The sequence below is a fragment of the Camponotus vicinus genome, unplaced genomic scaffold, assembly GCF_025532165.1.
Source record: "Camponotus vicinus isolate PSW18456_S1 unplaced genomic scaffold, iyCamVici1.0 SCAF_5, whole genome shotgun sequence".
Taxonomy (NCBI): Eukaryota; Metazoa; Arthropoda; class Insecta; order Hymenoptera; family Formicidae; genus Camponotus; species Camponotus vicinus.
The window spans coordinates 8,163,191-8,181,981 of record NW_028141977.1 but is presented as its reverse complement, the minus strand read 5'-3'; the positions used below and the strand labels follow the sequence as shown (position 1 = coordinate 8,181,981).

At 30.5% G+C, this 18,791-nt stretch overlaps 1 protein-coding gene across 2 annotated transcripts in view; it reads right to left on the bottom strand.

Annotated features, from left to right (window-relative positions):
• Kair1d (Kainate-type ionotropic glutamate receptor subunit 1D) overlaps positions 1-18,791 on the bottom strand; it is a 396,680-nt gene that overhangs the window by 288,664 nt on the left and 89,225 nt on the right. The window contains exon 2 of one of the 2 annotated variants that reach the window (XM_083099132.1): positions 16,485-16,535. The exons of the other annotated variant lie outside the window; for it this stretch is intronic. The gene's annotated coding sequence lies outside the window, so the exon portion shown is untranslated. The remainder of the gene's footprint in view (positions 1-16,484; positions 16,536-18,791) is intronic. 2 annotated transcript variants of the gene reach the window in all.

Below are 18,791 nucleotides of genomic sequence, written 5' to 3'. Positions count from 1 at the left end.
ACGGCAGAACACGGGTCCCAAGAGAGAAGCAAGATTAAGCAGCTTTAGTTGTGATGGTGTATGTACCTCTACCTTTATCACGCAGATATACGAGAGGAAGAGAGAAAGAGAGAGAGAGAGAAATAGAAGGAAATGAAAATATAAACAAGATACGTATAACAATATATAATTAATGTAATCTATTATTATTTATGTTGTATTTAAAAAATTTAGCTTTATATTAATTAATTTGTCAGTTTTATATTATATTTTGACGTAATGAACGTAATGCAAATCTACAAATATAATAAAAAAAATTTTACTAACTTGTGTTGAAACATTTTAATATAAATTATCAATATTAATGAAACCAATGTTACTTTAAAATGATTACATTTTTTTAATTACACATAAACCAGAAAAAAATATTATTTTTATAATATATGTATGTATACACGAAATATGAAACAAAATATAACCAAGCAAATATTTTATTTCCTAAAATAATCAATTGATGTGTTATCTTATTATATGAAAACTCGTTCATAAATTTAATGTAAATTAATATTTAAATAATACCTTGCACACAGAATTTAATATTGCAATCGATCGTTGCAAAAATTCTTCAAATTTATTAACGTATAATCCACGTTTTTATCAATTATATGATTATCAATTACATATGATACAATTTTCTCAATTAGTAACATGCGTATAATATAATAGAAATGTTTTATTCTCCATTACGTTGCTTCGAAAATTTGCCTGTACGTTTTAATCATGTATTATGCAAAACTGGAAACAGTTTTATTCGGTGAATTTTCGCTCGTTAATATACATCGCGCGGTTAGTGGTAGCATCAGTTTTATGTGCAATTTATTCCAATGTAATAGAGTATCGATCCGCATCGATGCGAATAAAACTGTGCCAAATTTTTTTAATGTTTTTTAAATACAAATAGCTTGCGCGATCAATGATAAATTATTTTCGTAGCTATTGCAAAAGTTACAGTAATTTAATAATGATAAAAACAAAATGCGTATTTTTTTTTAATTTTTAAGCCAAAATATTTAAAAGTTACTGAAATATTTGACAGAGAGAGAAAGAGATAGAGAATAAAAAAGTATCCTATCTCTATCTAGATTCTAGGTACATATTCGGATGTATTTGCCTAGTTATGTATTTGATGAATTTTTATCGCTGACAGATTGAGATAATGCAAATGCGATAGTGTGTGTTTGGAGAGTATACGATATTTCTGAACATTATATCTTTGCGCCAACAAAGCTGATTGAAACGTGTGTTTTGGATCCTCATAAATATACAAACACGAATTTCTTTTCGAACGCAAAAGCTACATCCGCCATCGTATACTAGTTATAATTTTTAAGTTGCTTTAGTCGATTTACCGTTCCAGCTAATTGGCAACGTAATTACTTCAAAGCGTTGTAGCAATGAGACCGCGTCGTGTACAGATGCACACGAACATTCGACATCACGTTGCAGCTTTGTACTCTAATTAACGGGTACAACAACTTGCACCGAATAAATTCGCCTCTATGTTTTCCAGGTCATTATTTACATATCATGAGTTCACGATGTCGTTTTAATCTTTTTTTCAGGTGCATTAATTCCGTTGGCACTGATAACGTGCAATATCATGATATTGCATTGCCAATAACAATTAATAAGTAATAAGAGAGCGAGATTGTTTGAGAGATATATATTTTGTTTAAAGAAAATATGTTTTATGTAATTTTATATTCTTATAATAAAATGCTCTTATAATAAAAATCTTATAATAAAACTTTTATTAGCAACAATTATTTAATTATTTAATAATACAAAATTAGCGAGCGCGCATCAGTAATTTTATTCTAATAGTAAAATAATATAATATATAATATAATATAGATATAAAAAAATCGGGGTTGTCTCGAAATTTTTTCTCATAATTTTTATAATATAATATATAATATAAAAGGATTTATCGCTGTAGCAATCCTCTGTAATTTTTAAAAATAGATTAAGAAAAATAAAATGTGTAAAAATTGTAATCACATTGACCTCCTTTTTTATTATATCATAAAGAACACATTTACAAAATATGTACATATAAATATATGTGTTTAAATGCAAACGAGAGAGAAAGAGAGAGGATTCCTCGTAATGTGAATTTTCTCGACGAAGAGAGCGAGAAATTTACTCTCAGCCGCCCATTTTAGGATTAAAGCTGACTCAGCAGCAACCAATTTTGCACGCGATAACGCGCGTACGCGTTCGCGTGTACCAAAATTCGCGACAAAAATTTTTCCAGCAACGAGGAGCTCTTCAAGCTGCCGCTCCTCGCCCGTCACTCGGTATTCATCTGGTACATATATCGTAAATTCCACGTAGTCGTCTATCTACGTGCGATGCAACTGGCGCGCATTATCGGCAAATTATGCAACCGTGCTCGCATGCATTTACGTCGCTCTTTTATCAAAGAAATACAATACGAGTGCGTTTGTGCGAGCTCGTCCCCTTCTAAAAATGCCCAAATATTTTTTTGGACGGGTATACGAATGGGAGAGCTCTTCCCAAACGGATATACGCTTCCACACGCATACACGCAAGCACGTGCGAAATTACTGGTCGAAACGGCCAGCGGCAATTCCGGAAGTCTTGACGCGAAATATTGCACGAGGAAGCTATATCCGGCGATCCTACTGCGGAATGAAACTTTGCTCACCTCTAGGAAACGAACAAATATAAGGTGTTCCGAAAACAACATAGTAAATAAGGTTTGAAAAGTGTGATAGTGAAATTAAAAAATGAATTTCATTGAGCGAATTATTAGCTTCAAGAATGATAATAGATAATTTTCTCGACTGAATTTTGAGATGGCATTTTATTGTGATACCAACCTTAATTGCAAAGTTATTTGACATTAAAAAATTAGGCAAACAAAAGAAAAAGTGTACTTGATGAATTTTAAAATAATAATTTGCTACAAGCCTTTTCTAACAAAATATCGAGTTCAAGTATATCTCGAATAATAATCATAAGAAAGAACTGTCATATCCATATGATTTTGTTGGAGCACTCAGTATACAGCTGTACATCCATACACACACACACACACACACTTATAGAATAGTGTACGAAGGGTCGAGCAGTGCGCGAACCCGCTTGAAATCCGTGGAAAAGGCGGAAAGAGAATGGGCGGCGGTAATGAATGAATGGCTAAAAAGGTTAATTTACGGCCCGGGATTGAATGCATTAGCGTTACCGTAGAGTACTTATACGACGAGTTAACGGAGAAACTAAATGAAAATTGGAGCGGCATGCTTTATGCACCATCTACCAAAGTTACATTTCCGTAAATGTAGCACGGCTAGTAAGAATGCTGGCAAGTTTAAGAACGAATGAAAATTCTGCGCAATCCCTAAATTCCACAAAGAAAGCATTTAAACAAAGAACAATCGAGTACAAGATGCAAAGAGGCTGTAAAATCAAACAAAATGTCTGGTTATAGCAAAATGCAAAAAATGTTTCTGAAAATATATAAATTTTCTCATTATAAACTCATTCTATTTTAATAACAAATTTTATTAAATATTTTTTATAAGTATGACAAATTAAATAAATTTTTATAAATGTAAATAAATATTAAACTAAAAAAATAGAGGCTACTTAAGTCTGTTTGCATTTTAAATTTGATTCGCGAAAAGCTAATAAAAATGCAATTTATCGATTTATATTTAAAAGCTATTAATGCTTAGACACATCTCTTGTCCAATTAAAACAATCTAAGTGGAGTCTTTCGTATGAACTGTTTAGTCGAAAAGTGAGGAAAATGAAGAAAGTTTAAATTTATTGCATTTCGTGATTCAGCTTACGCTTTATGAAAATTTATACGAGGCCGCTATTTTAAAATCTTTAAAAGTTGGCTTATCTCACTCTCTCTAGATAAATGGCTTATACGAGTATTCTGTATAAAAAGATGCATCTGTAAAGTCGCTTCCCGGAAAATACATCAGCCGACACTTGCGACGCCGCGCGGCCGCCAATGTAGAAAATATCCATAGATCTTAATAAGGATCACATATATTTTCATCATCGACCGCGCATATTATGGCTGATCACGACGCCGAGCTTAAGATCCAGAGAAGCGCGTCGCGGAAATAATATAGACGGAAGTGCTACAGGGTGCGCATGGAAGCCGAGGATGTGTTTTAACTCGAAACGTATTACATTTACGTGTCCTCGCTACTTGACGCATTTTATATGCATAATACAAGGACGAGTTCTGCATGATAAGATCTGGGATGCGAGCTTCTTTCGCGTCCCATTTTCATTGGATACAGCAATATAGATTGTCTATTCGCAGTAATCTTATCGAAACCTCTCCAGATTGCTGGAACGCACCTGCGTCGAGTATGCATCCTGCAACGATTCGAAAATAGCTATAGTAGAAATGTCTCATCTTTCTTTTGAAAAATTGAAATTATTAATATTAGATATATCCGACTATTATCTTTAGGATCGGAAAAAAATTCTCAAAAAAATAGCATTTAATTATATAGCTATAGTTAGCAATTTTAATTTTCCATTCGTTAGTTTATCTTGCTTAGCATATATTTTTAATTTATACCTTTCTCATAAAATTTATTATACGTTCTCATAAAAATTTATTTTTGCTTTATAATGTATTTTAAACTTAAATTAATTTTTATATTTTTTCATATTTTTACATTCATTTTATTTGTTTTTATAATTCATAAAAAACTGATTGATTTGATATTTTCTTTTGTTTTCGCGTATATCATGATCCTCTGACAACATATTACAATTGTTACGAATACAAACATGCTTGTATGTCTGAAATACGTTTTAACTTACGTATTTCAGATAACTTGTAACAATGTTATTATGTTTTACAAATATATAAATTTCTACATTGAGACTTTAGAGAGAACCGCATAGCGTATGTATCACAAAACACCTGACTAACTAATGGTCTTTACAATTCGGCATTTACATTGATCGCACTGACATCTTGTAATGCAAATAACTGTTTCAATTCGCGCTTTTACAAGCCGATGTATCTTGCATTTATAGCGTCATGAACATATAAAATTGCTTTTGTTGCGTGAATTACTAATTATTCTGAAAGTTTATGGCATTTCTGGCGCAAATGATTTGAAATGTTCATTCGGAATGAGATAACAATAGATGACAATCGAATTCCTGTAAGCAATACCAGCATCATTTTTATATCAAACTTCTCTTTGCCTTTCATCAAACACATAGAGAAATTTGATATAAAAGTGATAAATATAATATTCTATCAGTATATAATCGTTTCATTTCTATTTTACCATAATCGAAATTTTTAACAATCGATAATCTTTAAAATTATATAGATACAATTATTGATAGTGTTAAAAAAAACCTTTTTATTTACACTCATAATGATTTTCTAATAAAATCGTATATACATAGATGAAATGATATAAAATTCTTTCTTTCCTAAGTATATTCGTTTAAAACAAATAATACAAATATTACAACATAAAGAATACAATATTACAATAAAACAAATATTACAATATTAACAACGAAAATTAATTTGTCAAGATTTAATGCATTTTCTTTAATATGCTTCATTAAAATTGATAAGAACTATAGCTGATAAAAAAAGAACATCGTAAAGAACAAAATGAAAATAGAATAAAAATATTTTTTTTCTCACAAATCATTATTTATTATAAATTTATTTGAAGAAAATGATTCTAGAGTATTGTTGACAGGAATTTTCAAGAATTAAACATTCTCCATTTTCATTTACGTTTTTTACTTTAAGAAAAATATATTACATATACAAAACTTGGATGTATTACTTATAGAAAAAGAATAGTAATAAATATTTTTATTATTATTTAATATTTATTTAATATAATAATTCTTCACAAGGATAATCAGTAGGTATACATCATCTAATTTAATTAAAGCAACTTTTACATCAGTATCGTTAAAAAAAATCTAATCGAGAAATGACCTAGTAATATATAAAAATATATAAAAATATTTTTTATCAAATTTTAATAAAATATGTATCATCCAGTTGAGAAAAGCACAGACGCAAAGTTTTTTACAGTTTAGAAAAAGATTGGCACAAGCGCAACAACATCGTAGAATTTCCAAAGGTCAATGCACCGCTCGCAGGCAGAATCTATTTCGACGCAAGATGCGCGGAATGTTCTTAAAAAGGGAATCACATCAGACGGCGTATATCCAGGAACGAGCAAGCGAGTCATTCATTCAGCGGAAATGCAGCAATGTTTAATGACATCCGCGCAGCAGCCGCTATCCATCGCGCATGAAAGGAACCGGGAAGAAACACTTCAAAGAGAAGCGTACTCATCGAATCAGATCGAAAGATCGATACCGTGGCGTTTCGAAGTGATTAACGATTCTTACAATATTCCAATCGAAAGAGAAGACATATCCTTTGTAAACTCTATATTTACATTTTTTTGCTTCTAAACGAATGGAGACGATAAATCAAAATGCTTTTAATTATCATATCAAAAGTAGTTGAATTAAATGGAATGATAAGACTTCATTTTATGAAGTTGTGAATTCTTTTGATTTCGGAACGACTATACAATTATTGCATTCTTTTCTACATCTTTCGATTATTATTTATTTAATTAATTTTTCTTACAACAGACGATTAAAAATTGAAAGAAGGAATATGCAAAATTTGCTGATGTAAAATTGAAATAAAATAAATTTCTATCTTTTATTTTTGTATTCGGCAATTATAGATATATCCATATATGTTAATATATTGAATGAAAAGAAAGGTCAAAAAATAATATTTGTTACTTTAATATTTGATTTAAAGGATTTAGGCACACACACATATCTGACTTTAAAATAATAAATTTCTTTGACTTTTTATTTTAATTTTAATAATTCCTAATGGTCAGATTAGACATTCTCTTTTTCAAACATATCTGTTGGAAACTCCGAAGATACGATCAAGGACAATTTATCGACAAATTTTGCTATCTGAGAGAATCATCCTTGAAGATGAAATCTTCTTTTAAATTAATATGTAATTTTTATATGCGTATTACATACAATTTTGTCAGAATTTTCGATACTCTAACAAAAATATGAAATAGTACATTATTTCAGATATTGCTTTATAGATGTCTCTCGAATTGCTTCTGTTATCCTCTGGGATTGCGCCGCATAAGATATTTATTTGGGAAACTAACGCAATGAAGAAAGTCTCTAGCTGATATTCGGCGAGAAAATAGAAAAATGATATATATAAGTAATAATTGACGAGCATAAAAATAAATAATAACTATACAATGTATCTAAAATCTACTTTTTTCATTTACAGAGATACTGCAAAAATATTGCAAAGTTAAAGCACAGGAGCAACTAAAACTTAAAAGACTTTTAGAAAAAATAAAATAAAATCTTCTTTTTCTGTGATTTTTATTTCAATAACATTTTTTTATTTCATTTTCTCTCATAAATTTAAGAATCATGCAATAATAATTTTATGCAGAATCTGAATACGATTCAATAAATACGTTGCGGTTGCGAAGACGAAAAGTTTACACAACGAGGTGTTTAAGCAGTGCCCTGTTACGCGATAGGGAACTTGAACGCTGCTTTTTCAAGCAAAATTAAATTTTTCAACAAATTTTCTAATATTGTTGACCGTCAAAGTTTGTCTTTTTTTCTTGCGATTGTGCTTCTTTGAGACAAGAATCATGCTTGGATCGAAATATCCGCCCTGATACCGAACAGCGACTGGCACGGAGGTCCGCTTTAATTAAACTTATAACTATTATCCACAAAGTCGAGCTTAAGCTACGCCATTATCAAGCACGGAGCAGACAGACGGCTGAGAAGCAGCCAAGAGCCGAGGAAGAGATAGGAATTAGGCGCTCTGTATTTTCCTAGTTTCTTTGAAGTTAAGGATGCGCGAAATAATTTCGCAGGACGATGCGGAATACTAAGCAACGTAGGGCGAGTATTAATAAAAGATTTAAGAAGACGCTCTGTCGGGAAGACAACTTAGAAGGAGGAAAAACAAAGTAGCTCAACACCGACAAACATTCTGTACAAATAAAAAATAACGAGAAGCGCTCGAATCTAAACCACTCTCTTGAGTCTCTTGAGAGAGTTATGAAATTTGTTAAACCTGACTTGTTTACTAGAAATGATACGATATGAGAAATGATATCAAACCAAGGTTTGCTAAGTAAGAAAGCGACACTCTTGTCTCGACATGCAATGTGATCGATAATAAAGCATAAAAAATTAACAGACATAATTTAATATATGTATATACATAAAAATTTATATACTATTACGCACATTCTTTATAACGCAATTTTTATGATACAGTGATAAATTGGGCAATAATTATCCTTCATTCATAAAAAACGACGTAAAATGAAAACTATTGAAAAAAATTACTTATTTAAGCATTGCATATAAAATAGTTTATTATTTATGTAAAAACCAAAACAAGATTTATACGGAGTGTGTCTGAAAGCAAATTCATCATTTATCTTTCTCGAAAACTATTAAAAATAGGAAAAGATATCCATTATCAAAATTGTAGAATATTTTTATGTTTTGATTTCGTATATTCTCTCGTAAAACTATACACATGTATATAAATTGCACATCATACGTTTGTTAACATACAAACAAAAAAAAGAGTTTGGAAAGGCTGAATATTGAAGACCGAATGTTATTTTTGTTGATTTTATTCGCAAAAAGTTTGGACAAATGCAGAAGCGAATATTTTTTCTCTTCCAAACGGACCGAGAAACCCAATACAATGCCGTTCCAGCGGAAGTGGTATTTTTCCCAGCGAATGAAATTAAACCGACGGAAGCTCTTCTAGAAAAGCATCCAACTGTATAATTTGCAGCGTTTAAAATGCCACAACGTCTTCGAGGGAGCTGTGAAGCGACTTGGCTTTTCTAGAAAGTTAAAGTTTTTTAGTCTGCAGGCGATCACCTTAAACAAATGCACGACTTTTTTCGACAGACTTCAGCAAAGTTTCATCGCACCAGGAATAGCCGCATATATGGAACTGTAAAGAAGACTAGGAAACAAGTGCAATAATTAAAAACATCTTCTTTAAGTTCTTCAATTAAAGTCATTTTAATGCATTATAATATTTTCAGCTTCTTTTAAGATCTGTAAATTTTTTCCGAGAATTTTTCCAAGAATTATTAGAAAATTTTTTAAAATTTTGCATTAAAATCTTTCTGAAAAACATCCGTGATTACTAGAATATTATCGTTTGAATATCTGAATCACAAAGCGCTCGTAGTTTTGAAAAAAGCCAAGTTTGTCGAGTTTTTTTGCAAGATCGTTACATTTCATTATCCAACATAAAACACGGCTATTCTTCTGACTTTTCTGACAAACTAACTCTCGCCATCTTATCGCCCACCAAGACTTCTATTCATCGATCCTATCGTTAATGGTTGAAATGTGTAAGTATGAATCGATGAATAGGGCCGAGAGATTCGCCGAGGATAATGAAGACACCCTGCTGCCATTTACTTCGAGGATTTCTTCTTTCATCCGTCCCTTCGCGGCCGCGTTTTTCCCTTTTTCAGAAAAGTTTTTTTTTTAACTTCAGTTATATATACAATGGACATCTCATTTAATTAAAAAAATTACTTGTACAATGAAAACTTGTCTCACGATAGCTCGATGTAATCTTGCATATATAAAGTATTGACTTATTCCATTGTTATCGTATATTTATCAGAATCCAAAATCACTTTTTTATCTACTTTTTAATCGATCAAATGCGTTCGGATGTTTTGAATATTACGTATATTGAAATCATCTGTGTACGAATTCCATTTAAAACCGTGAAAAATATATTTCGGAAAGAAAATATCGTAAACAAGCTTAGATATTGAACGTAATCGATCCCACATTTATAAAAAAATTGTATAATTATATCGAAACAACCTTTAAAATACATTAAGAAAAAAACCGAATTGACCTGATCATTATCTCGTTTGCATTATTTATTATTTATCGAGCGATGGTGGAAAAGTTCTACACGCACAGGTTAACATAATCCGTAACTCGTAAACTATTCTACAACGAATATGCAGCTCTACATTCGTGGTCAAAGTACGAGATCGTGACGACTACACTGTTATAGGAGTTCTGAGGATTTTGGTTACGCAATTCGCTATGTAAGCGCTATATAACTTTGCATGCTGCACGATAGTATTCGCATTTAAAGGATCATTATGCGCATTTTAGTATCTCATCGCTCGATATACAATTATAATTATAATCGATGTGTAATAATCTAACTCTAAAATCCGGCTTTAAACTTTTGAAGACCGAGACAGGACTGTATTTTCCTTTTTGTATGTATCATTTGAGAAAAAGAGCACATGCGAACGACAATTTTCACCATTGAAATACTGCAACAAACGTGGCAAACAAGATTAAATAATTTTTTGAAACTACAAACGTATGTAAAAGCGATGTTGCTGCCGCAAAAGTATGACGTTTTAATGTGTGCGACGATTTACAAAAAAGATATTTTTTAGCAATATACACGCGAAATACTTCCTATCGAGATTTCATTACAATCGTGTTTTCATCAATGACAGAAGTTTTATTGGCTGTGTTTTGCAGTCCGAAAATTATTTCAAGCTTAAACAATTCAATTTCAAGCTTAAGCAATTTATGTTATATATAATATCATATAATACATACAGGCTACCTTATAATAAACATTTAATATTAGGAATATATTATAATAGGTAATTATCTTTTCACTTTTAAAGCAAAATTTTAATGAACAATTTTATTATAAAAGAAAATTATGATTATAATTTTCGAATAATTTCGGAACATGATATATTTTTACAAAAATATGGTCTATGCAAGCTTTAACGAATTTTTCTAGTTATGTTAAATGTTAAAGAGAGAGAAAATAAGTACATTTATATATAAAAAAAGACATCAAAATACGACTATCAATATTTGACTCTTTCAGATAATCTCATAAACTACTCAAATTTTTCTCCATTAGAATAACATAATGTGTATAAGCTGCATAATATTGCGAGTTTCGGCATCGTGATTGTCAGTTTTTATATTCCCATGGAATGCAGACTTTATCTCCATGAAACATTAAAGCGTCTTTTATGGAAAAAGGGTTGGGGGGGGGCATATACGTTGCGTGCCGCACCATGTCGGTGCATATATGTTCTAGCAGTGAAATTATGTGTATATATATTTGTATGTGTGTAATTTCACTGCCTTGTCCCTTCTAAAATCTATTTTCCATGGCTGCATTATCCTCCCCCAGGCTATTAACAGTCTTATGCAAATTTTGTTTGCAACCCGCCGGCGCTGCTGGCAAAAAGGGAATCAACCCACCGCTATCACCCTTCTCGTTGAGTTCTAGTATCCTCAATGCTCTTTAATGCTATCAGCATTGTAGAGGAACAACGAAGTTTCGGACAGGAACACCGACGAATATATTTTCACTTTCACGCAAATCGGAAGCATGCTATTACGAAAATTTCCGTCGTGAAACTGGACGAGGAACATCGAGAAGCTGGCGTTAATACATAGTGAGTTACCATGAAATATAGACTGCTTCGATAATCTTTCTCTAGTCGACAAAATAACGAAAATTTAGTTGAAAGAAAAAGTTAAAACCCTAAAAGCATTGTAATAATTTATCAAAGTACGAAAGCTGAAAAAATGGATACAGTGAGTCAACTTTATTGTGGGTAAGATGTAAAAAATTTATTATTATATTATTTCATTCCGAGCTAGTTATAACTTTTTAACTTTAAAAACATCTGAAACCACGAAAGAAAGTTTAGCTTCTTTTACAAATAATATTTTGCTACGCATCTTCAGTTTCATATATCTAGGATGTGAAAACCTTTTTAAATAAGTTTCGTAAGCAATTTTTAAGCATATATCAATTTTTATATCAATTTTCAATATAAATTGATAATTAATGTATTTTCGCACATATCCTTAGAATATATATTGACTTTTGCGGTAATTCTAAATGTAAAAGGTTATTAAAGTATTAAATTAAGATAAGAATAAATGCAAGACATTATTAAAGCAGTAAATTGAAATAAATAAAACTGAAATTAAATTGAATAACAAAGATCTTATACGTAAATTACGCAATCGGAGGACTTGTGTATACGATTTTCACGAAGAATTTTAATAAATGTTTGAGAAACGAAAATAACAAAAATACAAATATTTGCGCATTTCAAAGGGCGTGTTTATATTTTTCCCGTTACACATTTATGCATGAGTCGATGCATGTTATAAATTCTCATTTCTTGTTTACTGTTTATTCGTGTTCAAGTTGATTCAAACGATCATTTATCAACCAACGATTTGCATTTTTCACATTTTTATCCTCGGAAAAAAAGAAATTTAAATTCTTTATCAGCAGTAAAGTTGACCAAAGTGAGATGTGCACCGGTCAGGCAAACGAAATTGCTATAAACTTGTCGCAGCGTGAAATTGAAGTCTCTTGCAGAAAATATGGCTAAACCGTGAAACACACGTACTATCCTCGCGGGACGGCGATAAGTGAATTTTTATATACTTATATTCTGCCTTTGTAAAATTTTTATTCGAATAAAATGATGATGTATAATCATCCTACGAATGCTGCTTTAAAAATAAATTTATACATTTGTTTTTTTATTATAACTTTGAACAATGTACTTTATCAAAAAATTGTATATATAATTTGTCATGTATAAATAATAAAAAATAAATAAGAAATATAATTTCCTAATAACAAATTTTCCATAAACTTTTAATTGTATGCATACGTATATGTTCCTGCAACATTCGCATGCAATTTTCGATCACGATACTTTGTAAGATCTTATTTTTGGATGATATTTTCAATGCCGGAATTCTGAGTAATTTCAAGTGATGCGTTGCACTAATTAAATCGAATCAATGGATAAAGACTTCTCGCAGTATGTTGCTTTCACCGATAGCATAAGTAAAGATATAAAATTTTGAGTGTGTAAAATATTTGAAATATAAAAAAAAATGTCGTTAACAAAATAAAATATTGACATAATAAAAACATTTAAAATGTTGAAATGAAATTTTACAAAAAATTCTTTCTTTTTCTATCAATATTTTCCTGAAAAGACATTTCAACATTTCACATGTATACATTGTTAGTAAGCAATCGTAATCGAGGAAGGAAGTTTGAACAATTGCTCTATTTAACTATAGTTACTAGTTATACCAGGTGAATCAAGTACCGGAAAGCGATTTAACGCAAATTAGCTTAGACCGGTATTTGTACGGTCACAATTTGTAATGTCACGCGGAATAAATTTAAACTTCGACATGACTGTCGATTTCAGCAGACAAGATTACATTAGTACAGGGAAAATTCACGAATTGCCTGTAACTTAATTAATCTTGTTTGTTACATTAGATTTTTTAAATTACTGCTGCTTAGCATGTGTATCGTTAATTCCCTGTGGGGATATTTTATATTACACACACACACACACACACACACACATACATACATACATACACACTTTTGCATTATATAATTAATATAAAATATCAATATATCAGATATTATTCTACACAGAATGATTGCGTCATAATTTGCGTCCAATGAACAAGAAAATTGGTACTCATGAAAAAATTAATTGAAAACATCAAATAAAACGTTTTTATATAAAACTCTATTTCCAAAAAAATATTTTAAAAATTAAAAGAAAATACACATGTATGCTTTCTTAAACTTGAATGATCTTCACCAATCTTGCTTTATACATTTAATCTGTTGAATTCAATTTTTTATTTCTTCACTTTTCAATCCAATACTAATTCAATTCTATACTAGTGCTAATTATCGGTGATCTTAATCTATATTGCAGATTTGCCAGTAATCTAGAAAGGGCTAGCAAGTCATTAAATTAGGATTGGTTAACCCTGGGCTATCGATATAGATCGTTCTCAAAATCGAAATGCATATGTATTCCAAACAACATTCACCCTTGCCTCACAGTTTAGTGCATACAGTTTCATGCAGCGTTTCACATTGCGTCGACCGAGAAGGCAACTTCAATCAATTTGAGATTTGTAGCATTACACAGTCAACCGATCAATCATTAATCAGACTCGACCGATTGGCAGCCATTTCGAATTGGCTTCATTCTGACACATATTGTTCCACAATTCTGCATCAACTATTGCAATTATCCTTGTAACATATCCGTCGTAACAATAGATTCCGATTAACAGAATAAACAACCATGATTGATAGATGACACTTGGTGAAATATCTACTTTTATGCATTCAAGAAAACGAATTTGACTATGCTATTAAACACTTATTCCGTCTCTTAAATAATAAATTCAGACAAAAGATGCTGACAATCAAATTTACTTAAATAATATTATAAAATAATATTTGCTCGGTAATATATTACTATTATTAATTAAATGAAATAGTGAATTAAATAAAACGGATTTATCTGAAATATATACACATACGTACACACACACACATAAAAATCAAATAAAACAGTTGGCTTTTTGAGATTAATGTTATAGATACAGCATTAATTAATACAATAAAAATAGGAATAATGATATCATATGACAAAGACATAATAATAAATTAAAACAGTTTAATTTGTTAAATACTATTGTTAAGTATTTTTAAATACAAGTATTTTTTTGTAAATTATACTAATATATGTAAAATAACTATATTAATATATTTTGACATTTTCTTTAAAAGTATTTAAATTTGTTATATTTTTTATTTAAAAAAATTATATAATATATATAAATTATCAAATATACTTGCATATTTTGTCAATATTATGTTCACTAATCTCAAAAATTTTCTTTTTCTTTTTTATTTATATATATGTGGCGCAATGATGTAAATACATTTTATGAAAAGATAATTTCACATAAATTTAAATGTAAAAGAAATTAAGATATTTTTATGTGTGTGCATATATGAAATCCATTCTTCGGATAATATATGCGACAAGAATTTTAAATAAAATATAAAAATATAAATAAACGGACTTTCTCATAATTTCTCTTTTAGCGATGTAAGCAAAACATTGATTTCTTTGCGCTCCACAGCATGTACACAAACAAATTTAAATCGTAAGTTATTGGGAAAACAACTTGCAAAGCTTCTTATTCTTACAAAAAAAGCAATATATGACTAGAGATCGTATCGTTTCGAATTTGTAGTCTGCATTTGTAGTCAAGTCTGTTTTTCATGTTCATTTTCTTGTTTTATCATCATAATAATAATGATGCCAGGGAAAATTAATCACTATAATTGATAGAAAGACACGCGTATATATTTGGAAGAAATAATTTAAAGTTCTGATCCAGAAAAACAATCCAAATGCAATAATTTTTAATAATTTATTGATAACATATTTTTGTACTCCTCCTCATTTTAATAAAAAAATTACCTAATTTAATATATTTATATATATTATTTAATTTAATACATTTTAATATATATAAAAACTAGATTTAACTATAATTTATCAAGAACGTTTCATGCGTTTGGTCCACATGTATGTTGCTATTAAAATACTTTCTCTTGTATTGAATTTCATATTTGTATTGCTTATTTTCTCTTGTATTGAGTTTCATATATGCGTCGTTATATCCGATATTTAATCGTAGATACTACAAGATAATCCATCAATTTCTCCCGTTCTGCAGTTTCTCTCTCTCTCTCTCTCTCTCTCTCTCTCTCTCTCTCTCTCTCTCTCTCTCTCTCTCTCTCTCTCTCTCTCTCTCTCTCTCTCTCTCTCTCTCTCTCTCTCTCTCTCTCTCTCTCTCTCTCTCTCTCTCTCTCTCCCTCTCCCTCCCTCCCTCCCTCCCTCCCTCCCTCCCTCCCTCCCTCCCCCCCTCTCTCTATCTCTCTTGACATGAATCTTTTATAATTCTAAAAAGATATAGTTTTGATATTATATAACATAAATAACGTCAGAGAATGATAACTTAGCTAAATAAAGCATGACGGGTAAAATCCTTCTAATCTTCGGATGAATTTTTACTCAAATAATCAATTCGTAACACACTTTGTCTCCTTCGATTTTAAGATAATTTTGCACCGCATCGCCGAGAGATGCATTACAGTAATGAAAATGGAAAGCAGCGCTTTTAAGCGAGGCTTTAGATAGGTCGATGAACATGATACCTCGTTAACTTCCGATCTCCGTCAGTAATTTCAAACAATTTCTCGCGTTTGCTCTGAAATTCGACGCCCACGCCACTTTAATAAAACATCTTTGCAGTGTTTTCACGCGTTACAGATGCTGCATAATCGAAAATAGAACCACGTAATCGTATCTCTTTCCCTTGTCCTCAACGCGCTTTATTCCCCCAACGCGACTACTACTTACCCTCCCTTTTCTTGCGCGTTGATCGAACTTTTCTTCCGGTATCGCGTTGCGCTGAAACAAAAGTTTGGCTACAGAAGAGCGATATGGAAAATCAATGCTTGTCGACGAAGTGCATCTCGTTGCGAAAAATCGAGAAAACTTTTGAGAATCGGAAATATTCGAAAACCTTACTGTCTATTACTGACACAATGTATTTCGGGTTTTACAACCAATATTAATTTGTTTGTTGAACAAATTAAATGTTACATTATCTTATTATTTAAATATATTTATCTTATTTAAATTTTTAAATTTTTTATCTTATTTAAATTTTAAATTTTTATCTTATTTAAATATATTTTTATCTTATTTAAATTTTAAATTTTTTAAAAAATTATTATATTACTTATTATGCATTGTAATTTTATTGTGTAGAATATTGTTGTATTGCTTCCTCCTGAGAAAAAAAGCTTGAAAAGGGCGTTCCTTCGTTCGTTTTTCTTACAAGTGTTTGGTTTTTACGTAAAAGCGTGCTTGAAATAAAATCCTGTTCGACACGAAATGCACCTTTAGTTTCTCGCGAGATCGCATCTATCCATTGAGAAAAGTATCTGATCATCAAAGCGGATATCCACTGGGAGATCAACAGGTCTTAATGGCACCCGCAATAGCGCCAACGGGTTTGCTTTCCTTTCGTTCTTTCGTAATTAGCGGCATTACTCAACGAAACTTGGCCAATCTCTAAACGGCGTCTATACGCGTCTATATGAAAGCGGGCTAAGGAAAGGAGCAAAAGATGCGAAAAACGTAGAAATTCTCCGAAAGAGCTTATCCTGTGATGGAAAACTTTTAGATTTACTAGAAGTCCCTGTACGCTCGTTTCGTTGCCGAGAGAAACTGCAAGAGGGAATATACATATATCGGGAGTTTACATCTCGTGTTAAAGCAAACTCTCTCGGCAATTCCGCACTTAATTCGGCCGGCTTACCGCGTTCTCCCGCTGATAACGAAGAAATATGGATAGCTACGAGATATGAAGCATATATAACGACAGATGCAAAGTATAAGAATTAATGACAGTCAAAAGAATCGGTGGTTTCAAACAAATATACATAAACAGAGATGGAACACAGAGTTCCACTATATTTTAAAGAAATGTCAGCTGATAAATTTAAATTAAAATGATGTCAAATGATGATGTGCAAAATTCAAAATTGCCTCTTCGCGGGAGAATTATTTTGAAAATATCAGATGTGATCAAATAATATATGTAAGTTTTAAAATTTATAATATATAGATTTAAAAAAAAAAAAGATAAATCCTTATAAGAGTCTGTGTTTTATTTTTAGACAAATGATATTAACAAATAATATAAAATAACACATGCAAAAAATGAAAAAAGAATCTTTAAAAAATGGAGAAACAATATACCGTTCAAGATTAACAAATATAATATCTAAAATTTTCACATTTTATTGGTTGGAAATTCTTCATTTCAAATTTTTTATAAATTATTAAACGCTATTTATAATTATATTTAGCATTTACATCGGATGCAACAAAAAAGCATAAGAATGCGGAAGAATTCATTTATGAATTTCATCGTATAACCGAATAAAGGCTTTGTTTTCAATTTTCTTCGAGAGACAATTACCCCCTATCGAAGCAAGATTGGGTATACTATAAAGCATGACAAGAACATTCAACGTTTCATCGCAAAAAGATCGTAGAACTTAGTCTTAGAGAGAAGACTTCCAATTAACAATTACGATAGAAAATTATTAGACGAACTTTAAAATTGCATAGGATAAAGAATAATATAAATTTATCTCCGTTTTTATTAGACAGATATTACGTGAGGAGATATTTTCGAAAAGTCGAATAATCGATATCTAAAGCACGATGCATCGTCTCTGTTATGGAAATTGGCCCTATCATATATTTTCATGGAAAATCCTAGGGAATGCCAGGTACACGGTAAATCGATCATCTCGAATGATAATTGCGAGCAATATATCGCACACGACGTTAATGGACACTCAATAATTTTAATGACACAACGATGATTTTATAAAAGTAAATACGAATAGAAAAATTAAACTACTCACCTCTGACTAGAATTTACAATTAGTAAATTACAACAAAATTTTACACATTTATATAAATAATATCTATAAATAAAATATATAAATAATATCTATAAATTAAATATACGATATAAATAATATAATAAAATATTATTACATCGGAATCATGCCAATATTCTATGAAAACTTTTTGAAGAAACAAGAATATCAGTGTGAGTTATCTTACAAATATTTTTGAACA